The sequence below is a fragment of the Zootoca vivipara genome, chromosome 2 (genome assembly GCF_963506605.1).
Source record: "Zootoca vivipara chromosome 2, rZooViv1.1, whole genome shotgun sequence".
NCBI classification, from domain to species: domain Eukaryota; kingdom Metazoa; phylum Chordata; class Lepidosauria; order Squamata; family Lacertidae; genus Zootoca; species Zootoca vivipara.
Window position 1 is genome coordinate 64,587,767 of NC_083277.1, and position 13,236 is coordinate 64,601,002.

At 42.8% G+C, this 13,236-nt stretch overlaps 1 long non-coding RNA gene across 1 annotated transcript in view; it reads left to right on the forward strand.

Moving 5' to 3' along the window:
• The window catches only part of LOC132591726 (uncharacterized), a 35,718-nt gene extending 22,690 nt beyond the window's left edge, over positions 1-13,028 (forward strand). Inside the window, exons 2-3 of the long non-coding RNA XR_009557138.1 lie at positions 5,563-5,688; positions 12,003-13,028. This is a non-coding gene — a long non-coding RNA (uncharacterized LOC132591726). The remainder of the gene's footprint in view (positions 1-5,562; positions 5,689-12,002) is intronic.
• Positions 13,029-13,236: the final 208 nt, after the last annotated feature.

Consider the following 13,236-nt stretch of genomic DNA (forward strand, 5'->3'; position numbering starts at 1 on the left):
TTGTTTTTTTAAACATGTTGTAATACTAGAACCCAGAGCCATTCAATTTGCTGATTGTTGGAAGATTCAGGACAGACAAAAAAAAGATTCTTACAGAGCATAGTTCAGCTATGGGATTCACTTCTTCAGGAGGCAGTGATCGCCACAAACTTGAATAGTTTTAAAAGAGGACTGGACAAGTTCATGGAGGATAAGCCTATCAGTGACTACTAACCATGATGGTGTTGGCTCTGCTCTACCTCCACTGTCAGAGGCAACATGCCTCTGAATACTAGGAATCAGGGGTGTCATCTCCTAGGGGCTGAGCCCTTTTGCTCCCCCCCTCAATATTTTAGGGAGGGAGCCAGGCCGCCGCCATGTTCAAATGGGGTGAAGCAGGCCAAGCACAGAGCTAGTGTGGCACGACTTCAGTGGCCGGCTCATTCTTTTCTTCCTCCTGCAGTGGAGGGGAAGGAGCGGGAAGCAGCTGGTGGTGGCAGGAGGAGGAGGAGCCGTGGCCATTGGAGCTGCTGTGCTGCCGCCACTTTTGACTCCTCCTGGTGCCATCTTGACGTCACACGGAGCACAGTCATTGGTCATTGTGACAATAGGCTGCTTTTCTGGATGGGCCATTGACCCAGGGGCATCTTAAGGTTATCTGGCGCCGTGGTGCAGGGATCCCTCAGGCGCCCCCCTCCCTATGGGCGGACAGCACCTCTCCCTCGGGCACCTCTGCAGCCCACCTCGCTCCCCCCCACCGCCATGGCGCCCTTCTGTTTCTTGCCCGCCGCAGGCAAGACCGATGATGGTGACGCCATCAGGCATTTGCGCTCCACCAGGCAGGGGCAGGTGCGGCAGGCAGCCAGAGGGGATGGCCCGATGGGCGGGGATGCTGCCAGCTGTGCTCCGCCTGCTCAGCAGAAGTGGCTGTGTGGCGCTGCCGTCCAGGGAGCCCTGGCTGCTGCGCCGAGGGGAGGCTCGCAGCCGGCTTCTCCGCAACGGCGCCCACAGCCCGAGAAGAGGTGGGCGAGGGCGGCGCTGCTGGCGGGGCTTGAGGCAGCTCCTCCCGCAGGGCCCTCTAGTGCCCTCCAGAACTTGCCGCCGTGGTGCCTTGCGCCAGTAGCCTCTATGGCTAAGACGCCCCTGCTTTGACCTAATCTAGCAAGGCAATTTTCATGTTGTTGTTGTTGCTTAATTATTCCAAAATATATTTTAGGCAATCTTCTGCTGAAATGGGGTTTATAATATTGTTAATAAATAAATCCAGGCCAGCAGTTATTGCTAACCAGGAAAGGTTTGGCGTGGGGAATGGATCACAGCAGTATGAAGCTCAGCCCTGTGAATTAGTGCAGTCATAACCAACCATTGCTGCTATTTACACAAACCTTTGCTGCCTAGATTTACATAAGTCTGGCTAGTCTCCGTAGCCAATCAATATGGTATGGAGCCTAGCAAGTCAGTAAAGCTAACTAGAGTGAAGAGGCAAACTTCCGCTAAGCAAACTGCATCTAATGCAATGTAGGAGGAAGGAAATGGAGCAAAATTATCGATGAGGATGAAAGGAATTTCTACAACTCGCAGCATATCTTTTCCCCTCTTGAGCAATTTTGAGAAAAAGGAAAAGTGAAGAAATGCAGGCCATGGTGGGGTAGGGGCAGCCAAATCCACAATCATTCTGTGGCAGGCTTCCTCAACCTCGACCCTCCAGATGTTTTGAGACTATAATTCCCATCATCCCAGACCACTGGTCCTGCTAGCTAGGGATCATGGGAGTTGTAGGCCAAAAACATCTAGAGCGCTGAGGTTGAAGAGGCCTGTTCTGTGGCCTCTGGTCTTCAACGCAGTGCCCAGAGAGACCACCTACGTTACCCACAAAGCCTTTCCAGCTGCAGTCTCAGCCTTGACTAGGCCAATCAGGGACACAGCGCCAGAGTCTGTGTTGGAATGTGCTAAAACAATGGATTGCTTGTATTTAACTTCTTTCATATGCTTCCACATTTTATTGCAGTTTTAAATTATGGATATCCCAGTGTTTTAATTGGATTGTTTCATTGTGTGCTTTATTATGGAAGCTTACATTAAATTTGTGGAACTGTTTTTAAAAATATTTTATTAGCCAGTTACCAGTAGAAGCCTGTTTTGGCATTAAGTAGTTGATAATAATAATAATAATAATAATAATAATAATAATAATAATAATAATGTAAATAACATAATAAAATATTTCCCACTGTCTCTATCTTAATCACCTCAACATTGCAGATAATTGTTTTAAAATGGTGGTCAAATCTAGTCAGTGCTAGACTAGGATTCCCATATTTCAAAAAGTAAAATTCCTGACACCAGCAAAGTTGTTGAGCTTTTAAGAAAAGCACCAAAATTGTTGAGACCTGATTTGGCAAAATTCCCCTGACGCCATTTTTACATCCGAAAACCAAGACATGGCAGGATTTTTCCTGACATATGGCAAGCCTATTAGACAAAGAAGAAGAAGAAAGGGGGGGGGGAGAGGAGGGATCTACACCAGGCCCAGTATCAACAATAGCAGGCATATAGAGGTGAGTGAGAGATAGACAGCAAGGTCTATCATATGGCAGATCCTCCAAGTGTCTCTATTTTCCAGATTTACAGAAGCCATCCTGGTTTCTGATTTGATCCTGGAATGCCCCACTTTCCCTTAGATACGTCCCTATTTTCATCGTATAAATGTTGGAGGGCATGGTTGGACATCCCTATTTTAATTGGTCATGGATTTATGTGACCCTTGAGCTAAGGAGATAAAACCTTTAGAAGACATCTGAAGGCAGCCCTGTATAGGGAAGTTTTTTGATGTTTATGTTTTTATATATTTTGGAAGCTGCCCAGAGTGGTTAGGGCAACCCAGTCAGATGGGTGGAGTATAAATACTAGTAGTAAAATGTCCCTGTTTTCATTGGAGAAATGTTGGAGGGTATGATATGGACAATCAGCCAAATAAATATAAGGGAGGTACTAGCTGGATGGGATGCAGGGATGCAGCCTACTCCAGCTGGGCTAGGTTTCAGTCTCTGAACTTGGCTGGGGCCAGACCGCACAACAGAGTACTCTGCAAGCTCAGGTTCAAAACATAATAGCACCAAGCAGTAACAAGGTGAGCCCCATAGCAGAGTCAACATGAAGCTAAGATCAAGTACAAGAGAGCAGTTCCCTAAGTCAAATGCAATCCAGTGGCAGAGTCATGGGGCAGAGACACTAGGAAAACTGCAGGCACAAAGAGTGGAAAAGGCATATGTTGTTCCAGTAACTACCAGATTTCAACTGAAGGTTTATATATCCTGGCCTCCAACATCCTGCCCCAAACCAGCTTCAGAGGCTTAAAGCTGCTTGCCGGGATCCCTTTACTGTTGAGTGCAGTTATTCCTAAACTGCCCTTTACTCTTGAGGAGTGTGGTGATACTGAGCTCTCAGGAACCAGCCAGCTGCTTGAGCCTGAACCTTCTGATACTCATACACATGGAGGTTGTGTGGTGTGTTGCTCCTGTGAATAAGGGTTCTTTACCCATAGGATCTAGGTGCTGGGAATAGTTCCTTTAGTAGAATAAAAGCCAATAAACATCTTGATAGCACCCCACTTTTAGACGTGGATAGGGGAATCGCCAACTGAGCATCCACATGCAATTTGAAAATAATCATTTGTAGCTTTGGAAGATTCCCCAAAGCTGAGCAGTGTAAAGCCATGTGGTGGAGTGGGTAGGCTGGGGAGATTGGAAATTAAGCCCCTGGACACAACCATCTCTGATATAAGAGGTTTTTAAGGAAATTTAGTAAGGAGATCAGAATTTAACAGGCGTTTAAACGATGGAAAAACAAAATATCCCAAAGAGCACACAGCAAAATTCATTCACACTAGCTTGGTGTTCTAGCCTATAGTCACTGGTTACAGACCATTTAGTAAAAATAAAATAAAATTCCAAGCTGTCTTGAAGCCACGCTGGATGCTGACCCACTTTATTCTTTAAGAACAAAGGGGATATTGATGAAGGAATAAGGAGGGCTCAAACTTTGCTCTTCCTCTAAGCATTGCTAATATATTTGAGCTCTTGTTTCTCCAAAGAGCAGGAACTGACTAGCTGAGAAGCTTCACACTCCAGATTATAGCAAAACCAGAAAGGGGCAGAAAATTGGCTTATTTTGCTACGAGGCACTGAACCATCACATCTCCGGTTACAGAATGTCAGGCTTGATGGCGCTGAACCTTCACAAGGAAATCAGCAATGTTTCTCAGCCATGATGAAAATACTTTACTCAGTTGAGAACAAAGCTACAGGTGTCTGAAAGGTGTGAAGCTCAATACCACCCAGAAAAAGAGACCTGTACAGTATTTGCATGCCAGTATTCAAGCAAGGGCTGCTAGAAAGAAGGCTAGAAAAAGGTTCTCTTGACCTGTTTTTGTATAGAATGGGTGGTGTAGATGGCTGTAGCAGTAGCAGCAGGTATGGTAGTGGTGGGAGTGGCGGCAGGGCAAGGCAGCACTTCCTGTTTTACCTCTAGCAGCAAAACAGGACATGGCACCCCTGCTACAGAGCAACATGTGGACTCTAGTCTTTGTTGACACTTTGGCTGAGGGAGAAGGGAAAGGAGGGCTGAGCCACTCTGGAAGATTGCAAAGGCCTCATTCCATAACTTTCTTGTGGCTGTGTGGTTAGAAAGATGCTCTCAGTTGAATGGAAAGCCTGCCTTTTATTCTGTTGAAATTACTGTTGTTCTCAAGTAAGGATAGGTGAATTGGTCTATTCCAGTCTTTCTCAGTTTCTCAACTTTAAAGGCCAGTTCTCCACATTTCCACATCATTTTGCTTTTTTTTAAAGGCTTCATGAAAATTCACCAGCATTTTAGTGCAAAAGTACTGTATCCCAAAATGGGCATCTTTGTAAGCCTAGATTTTGTCTAATATACACATTTTTACAAAGCATAAGCTTAATAACATAATGCATTTTTGTTACCATTTTCATTCCTTATGCACATTTTACCTTTGCATGTGAGTTTTTGTACACATTGCTTGGCTGGAGAACGGCACTGCAAAACTGAGAGAAGTGTGAATTTTGGAGGAGGGTTGTGATTCAGTCCACATATTGTTTCACCTTTAAATATGTGCTGAACCAAATTTCTCCCCCACCTTCCTCTTCTTGAGTTCAGACTCCCATTTGTCAGAGGTGGAAACGAACCTTCCACCTCTTGCCTGTGGCATCACCATTTCCCACTAAGCTGCTGCTGGCCACCTCACAGTGCTGCTTCCTATGAGGTTTTCGGTGGAGTCTACACACTCACTCACTCACATGCCTCTGCCCTTGCCTCTCCCTTGCAGTAGGCTTACATGGATACCCCTACACATCTAAACATGTGTATGCAATAGTTTTCTTTCTTTCTTTTTTTCTTTCTTTCTTTCTTTCTTTCTCTTTCTTTCTTTCTTTCTTTCTTGACGTGGCTTTTCCAATACAAGCAATCTCTCAAAGTAGCTTACAAACATTGAGAATCAAAACATTGATAAAAAAATTACAGCTAGGGCAGAGGTGAACCAGGGTTGAGGAATCTGTTTTCTTCCAGATGTTGCTGGACTACAGCTCTCAGCAACCCTGACCACTGGCCACACTGGCTGAGGCTGATTAATTCGGAATCTAACAACATTTGGAGCACCAGAGCATCTTGACGCCCTGTCAGTATTCCCACATGGTAAGAAAAGGCAATTGCTCTTCCATGTTATCTCATTTCAATGTTTTGAATTTTTGTAATTTGCTCTTAGCTGTTACTAAGGTGGAGAGGAAAACAAACACAAATTAATTCACTGATATACTGACACTGACGCACACACACACACACACACACACACACACACACACACAGCCTCCCTAGTGATGTCTGTTTTAAACCAGCCAGGAGACAACCTGTTGGGATCACATAAGTGGAGACCTTGAATATGTCTCAAGAATTGTACTGGGGCAGGAGCTTAAATTTATCCCTCAGAACTACTCGCTAGCATGGAAAGTTCCTGAAGTCTATAATTTAGAGAGGAAATAGGCGAGGCACAAAGTATATGAGGACACTTTAAAAAATGTGTTGCAGAGAAGAGTTTACGTGGCAAGTGTAACATTGGGCAAAAGGCCAGAGAATCACAGTCCTTTTAAGGTCTTAGTTATTGGATGAATTTTTGCATTCATTTAATAAGTGATGCTTGAAAACAATTATTTCAGACACTTGACACAGATATTTGCTTTAAATTTCACAAACACATACTTCAAATTTTGTAAATGCATGCAAATACTGGTGAGCTTCCAAACTGTTTTTTAAAAGCACTTTAACAACCACATCTCTCCTTCCTCTGCAAATTTATAGGCTTTCTCTGGATAACGCTTTCATCTGCTCTTCAAGCCAGATGTTAGAAACAAAATGTACCAGATAGTTGACCTTTATTCCCCTCCTCACTTCACCCATTTAAATAAATATTTTGAGAGAAAGAGGGGGGTGGTTATAAGCCAGAGTAATCAGAGGACCAAAAAATACCATAAAGAGTGTTTATGGCCCTAAGATTATACATTTACTACTTCAGAATTTAAAAGTGCTTCTCAAATTGTAGTTTTATCTTTGGTTGTAGTAAATTACTGTTCAGGCATTGGAAAGGCATATCTGCATATTTCACAGTCAATAAAAAGCCAATAGCTGAGGATTAAGTACAGAGGGTGCAGTCTAGAGTCCCATATGCTGTAGATTGTAGACTGTCCACGTACACACTCATGTACTCATGAAAGACTGCAAGAAAAGAGAAGCAGTTAGTATATTTCTCCAGCAGGAGGCTCATGGCATAAGCCAAAAGACTAACACCAGTACCCCTCCACACCACTCTTAGGTGGGAAACGTGGGCTTATTCCTGTCTCAACAGGTGACTCTCAGTATCTACTTAACATGGGGTCTAAACTGCATCAAGTAACTTCATTAATGTAAAACCCTGGCATAGTGAGAAGGCTTTTTAGACTTCCATAATAACCACAAAAGAAAAACAGCCTTAGTTATCTTAGTGTGTGCTTGTGTGTGTAGCAGTTCACCTCACACTTATTTATTTATCTGAGAACATGGTAAGGTAAGGTAAAGGACCCCTGGACAGTTAAGTCTAGTTGAATTCAACTATAGGGTGCGGTGCTCATCTTCACTTTCAGGCCAAGAGAGCCAGGGTTTGTCTACAGACAGTTTTCTGGGTAATGTGGCCTGCATGACTATACCGCTTCTGGAAGCCAGAGCACATGGAAACACTGTTTACCTTCCCACCCCAGTGGTACCTATTTATCTATTTGCACTGGTATGCTTTTGAACTGCTAGGTTGGCAGAAGTTCGGACAGAGTAATGGGAGCTCACTCTGCCACGCGGATTTGAACCGTCAACCTTCCAACCCTTTACCTTTACCTGAGAACATGAATCAGTTAAAAAAACTACAATATGCAAACCTTTATATTCACAATAGGAGGGAAAGGAGAGGAAAAAGGGAGAAAGAAAGAAATCAATTAGCAAACCCAGCCAATTTCAGCATTAGAATAACAGCAAAGTGTCACTGAAATAAGATGTAAAAATAAGCCGTTTGCTTGCACAGACAAGCACAAACCCCACTTTTCCCTCTCTACCTGAAGTCAAATGCAGTTGACAAGACGCAAACAAAACCACCAAAAAAGAAAAGAAAAAAAGAAAGACTCACCCTTTATATGACTGAGGCTGACAGCAGAGGGACTCTGGAAGATACCATGTCATGAAGAGGTCAGTTCCATAGGCTATTGGAATTGGACCTTCAGTGTTGCAACCCCTTCACTGAGAACTCCTTCCCATCACATCTGCTGTCTTTTCAGCACTTGTTGAAGATGCCTGTTAAATGGAATTGAAGCAGAGGCTCATGATGACAAGCAGGAATGAAGGAAGAACCCCTTGAATTTTGAGGATGACCATGCTGCTTATAAACATTTAGCTCCTCTGAATTATATTTGCTGGTTCTGAACTTAAATTTCATTTTATACTGTTATAGTAGAGTGGCAATTAAATAAGAAGGTTTAGGCCACTACCCAAATCTCCTTTAGTCTGGGTTGTGGGTTGAGCAGCAGCTTCCCTCTGCTCACTTCTGCCATTTCAGCTGGTCTCCTTCTGGCCATCAGAATGAGTGTGCAGCTGGCCCCTGGTGATATCCCCACCAGCTGAGCACCAAAGTAGAGCACTCTGAGGGTGGCAAGGAGACAGAGCTGAGCCAAGATCCACTGGATCCAGAGATGATCTCAAAGCTGCCACCAATCAGCAATGGGATTGTTCTGATCGCTTCCTATCTTCTGCTGCTTGTAAACAGCCAGACTGCAGATGTCACAGTGGCCCTGCCACTCTGCAGTGCCCCAGTGATAGCAGCAGTGAGTTAGGATTGTTCTGTTAATTGTTCTGATGGTTGAGGCCATTTAAAACGTTGAGGTCCTCCCTTGATTTTCTGCCTACCCTTCTTCAGATGGCCAGCTACAGAAATATTTCACACACCTGGATGAGAAAATATTTCCATGAAATGCTATTGAACGACACCCACCAACACGGGAGTGCCCGCTCAAGGCCCACACTCATTTAATTAAGCAAATGAAGTAAACAATCTGTTGTCAAAATGGTGCTTCATTGTTGGCTAAGCAGAGAACAAATTGTTCTGCCTTCAGGGTTTTGGCTTTGAGGTTGTTTTTTTGGCAAGCTTATTCTAACGTGGAGTTTTTTCTTTTTTTAAAATTACCCTTCCCTGATCATGTCTCAAGTGTATTTGATTTTAATTCTTTTGGTTTTTTTTTATAAAAAAAAACAGCCTTAGAATAAGTTAACAAAAGCTCTGAAAATTAAAGGGAGAAGAGCAAGTACTTCATTACACAGCACATGGAATTCACTCCCACAAGATGTAGTGATGATCACCTACTTTAAGAGGCGCTAAGACAAGAACATGGAGGATTAGGCAATTGATGGCTACTAGTCATACTCATTATATACTAGCCAGTAGTGGCTGGCAGGACAGCATGGGAGAGCTGCATTGCTTCTCTCTAAGTGGGGCTGCCTTTCTGATCTGGCTTCCCAATGCCACCTATTGCTGCCAGTTACTGAGGGTGGTGGAGGAGAGGAATTACAGTGCGGGAGGCATCATTTGGAGCGGCAGATTGGCTCTGCTGCTGCTCCCACTCCAGCAATGAAAGTGGGAATGCATGTGATCGCCCCAATATCATCACTAGCACAAATCATAATGAATGTGAAATACTGTAGGGGCCCAGTGTTGCCTAATATTTGGAGCACTTTGCTCTCTTTTGATTACTCTAATGACGGGGACCGACGTGCATCCTTACTCTCCAAGGCAGGCATCCCCAAACTGCGGCCCTCCAGATGTTTTGGCCTACAACTCTCATGATCCCTCGCTAAGAGGACCAGTGGTCAGAGATTATGGGAATTGTAGTCCAAAACATCTGGAGGGCCAAAGTATGGGGATGCCTGCTCCAAGGTTTCGGACAGGGGTCTTTTTGAATTACCTTTTGTAGTCTCAAAGCATGTGGTCTGTCACTGTAACTTGTTCACTTCCCAATTTACTTGGGAGGGACAGGCATTCGGCATGTGTTCTGCAACACTTTCCAAACCTATTGTCAGTGCCAGAGGCTGAGATCTGGTGAGGACTGGCTAAAATTTAATTCTGTAGATTCAGATCTCTGCCAACAGGTGAGTTATTTAATTGTTGAATGGAACCAACAGGCCAAACTAGAATGCTAAATACATCTCTGTATTTAACATGCATGATTTTATAATGCAAATAGCTTTTGGAGGTGACACTTATCATGATCTCAGTAGATTATGGGAGATGTGCACACATGCACAAAAAACCATATAGTGTTCATTAAACCTTTTCCTTCTTGAGGTCAAGGATTCAAAGGACCCAATAATGAGAAAAAGAGAAGCCAATCAATATATTGCTAAAAGCCTGATGGAGACTTGAATGGTTTCTTGTGTGCCATTATATTTCTACGTAACATTTGCCGAGTAAAAGTCATTGCCCAAGAGGCACCAAATTTATTGACACACACTAAGATGAAAATTAGCTGAAAAGAGTCTGGCACAAAGAAAATAAACTCACTTTGGAACAGACTGTGTTGAAGGGGGCTGAACCTTTTCAAAGAAATTAATACTCTTCAAAGATATTGCATCCAAGAGCTGAGCCAGGCAGGGATCATATCAAAGTGTTATCCACTAAATCCTCAGTCAGAACCTCACATTTCCCCCTATATGAGATACTGTGGGAAACATACTGGGAATTAGTTGAGGTCCTCCTGGGGAAATGTGTAGGACTTCTGAAACAACCCCTTAGGATAAGGATGGGGAACCTTTGCCCCCCCCCCCGTTGTTGCTGGACCACATCTCCCATCATCCCTATGGCATCCAACATCTTGAAGGCCATAGGGTTACCTACTGCTGCATGTTTTCTCAGAACTAAGTCTCATTGAGTTCAATGGAGCTTATTCCTAGGCAAATGTGTACAGTATAGGATTGCAGTATTAGCGAGCTCTATGGCTGAGCAGGGATTTGAACCCATGTAATTGTGTCTGGTCCTAGCCTCACAATTACACCACAACAGAGATGGCTGAATGTGTCAGTTTGAGTTAACTCATTTTCTATTTTTTCCAGTCTTAAATTTGGTTCTCCACATTTCTGCAGCAATTTCATTTTTTTTTAAAAAAATCCTTATGAAAATTCATTAGCATTTTAGTGCTAATTTCTCTGAATAAGCACATTGTTTGTATTGCGTTTTGACTAACAGAAACATTTAAACAATTTCTCCTAATGCAATGATTTCAGGGATACGTTCATTTTTATGAACAATTTCCCCCAAATACCTGCATTTTTATAAACATTATTTGGTTGGAAAACTGCATCACCAGGTTTGGCTAAGTGTGAATTTTGAAGGATAGCTGTATTATGATTTGTGTTTTCTTTTGGAAAGTGAAGTTTAAAGGCAAAGGTAGATTTGCCTTTAAACATACATGGAATCAAATCTCTCTTCCATCCCTCCTCTGCAGTTGGTCTCACCTTCTTGTATGGGCTCTTTCTGGAATTATTACATTTTCCCTGTTAAGTGATAGGATCAACCTGACAACTGTGCTTGTCAGAACTAATTTTGCCTTTTAAGTGATATGATCAGCCTTACCACTGTGCTTGTTAGAACTAATTCCACTATCCCTTCTCATATCTAGTTGTGTTTACAAATGAAATGAGTTTTGCTGTTTGCACATGGAGGCTTTGTTTCTTTTGTTTTTTGTTTTTGCCTTTGATATTCTGGGTTGCTTTTGCATTGCTGTCTCACATGGTGCTGTATTAAAAGTCTGACTGGTGGCATACAAATGCCCATACAATCTGTTTGCCTGTAGGGATGAATACAGTACTAACTTTAAAATATGTTGCACCACAGGCACAATCTAACCCTTGCCTCCACACCAGTAACCTTGTGGTGTAGTGGTTAGAGTGTCGGACTAGGACTGTGGAAGCCCAGGGTTCAAATCCCCACTTGGCCATGAAGCAAATTGGGTGAACTTGGGCCCGTCACTGCCTCTTATCGTAATCTACCTTACAGAGTTGCTGTGAGGATTCAGTGAGGAGGGGAGAACCATGTACCCTATCTTGAGCTGCATGGGAGAAAAAGGTGGGATATAAATAAACAAAATAAATAAATAAATGTAGATTGTCCCTCAAAGGAAGCATGAACCACAAAAAGCAAAAGCCAATCATATTCTATGTAAAAAATAAGGGGAGGGACTTCACATTTTGCACCAAAGAAATCCAAATTCTGTACTCACAAACTTCCTCGTTACCTCTCCATTCCTATTCTTGTAATCTTTGTTCTACAGAAGAGCTTATTATTATGCATCATCACTCTTTCCCCTGCCTTGTCATTCTGCTTACTTCCTTTGAATCACTGATGACCATTTGTTGGCTTTTTCCTTCTTTTTGTTTGTTATCTCCTGTAGGAATAAACTGCTACAAGCCTACTGAAGAACACCCTGCATGGGAAACTCTCATAGCTCAAGAAAAGCATATGTGCCCACCCTCTGTACTTTCCAGAAACAACTGAAGACAAGCTTCAGTTAAGTGAAGCTGGGTGAAAATGTCCCTGCCTTAGTTGTTCATTTCGTATCATTTTAAAACCTATTTTCAGTTTGGCTTTTGTACTGTATAAACAGCTCTCTTAGCTGTTTTGATTACACTGCTGTAAATCGCCTTGAGACATACAGTATATGTAAAAGGCAGTTTTCAGTTTCTTCATCATCTACAGATGATAGGAAAGAAAACTTATGAAAGACAATCATCACCACTATGGCATCCAGGCTAGGGAAGGGTCTGTAGCTCTGTGTCAATACAGAAAGTACCAAGTTCAGTCCCAGGAAACACCCCTGGGCCCCCTCCGAAACCCTGGAGAGATACTGCCCATAGCAATACTGAGCTAAAGCCTTTGCATGTGATTTACACGTAAGCAAAGTGATGTGTAAGATCCACAGCAGCAAAGCTTGCACAGTTGCCTTGTATAGCAACGGAAGGGAGGAAAACAATATATAGTTTTTACCTTTACCTGTCCTAAATCCAAACAGCGCTGTCAATGTGCAAGAACCAACTAATTGCTTCCATAACAAGTTATTGATCAAACTGTTTACTTGCTGAGAGTGATGCAGTAACACGTAGACAAAACAGGGAGGGGAAAGATGACTCCAAAGGCTATGTACAGCAAAAGATTCCTTCCTTTTCACACCCCACACATCTAGTGATTCTGTCTCATTGTTCTAAAACTGCATGGTTATTTTTTAACTGTGTATGTAAGTTGCCTAGAGATGTAACAAATGATTGATAATAAAATTATTACTACTGATAACAACGATAAATGGCAAAGGCTGCTCTTTTCTGAAAGACTTCATATATTTTGCGTAATGGAGATGAAAGTGCACATAAGTTTGCATTTTAAAAGTGATTTCTTAATTATTTCATTATTTCTAAAAGTAGCAGGAAGTGAGACTCCTAATCTGCAAGCAATAATAGGGTTTCCCACAAGGGGGTGTTATAGGAACTTGAACATACTGTACTGATTGCTGTGGTTAATACATAATGTGTGAATGGGTACTGTAATGCAAGTAGACAGCCACGTGTCATAAGAATTATGTGAAATGTCAGTCTCCTTTTTCAGTCTAGCTGCTTCACTGTTCTGCGGGCACC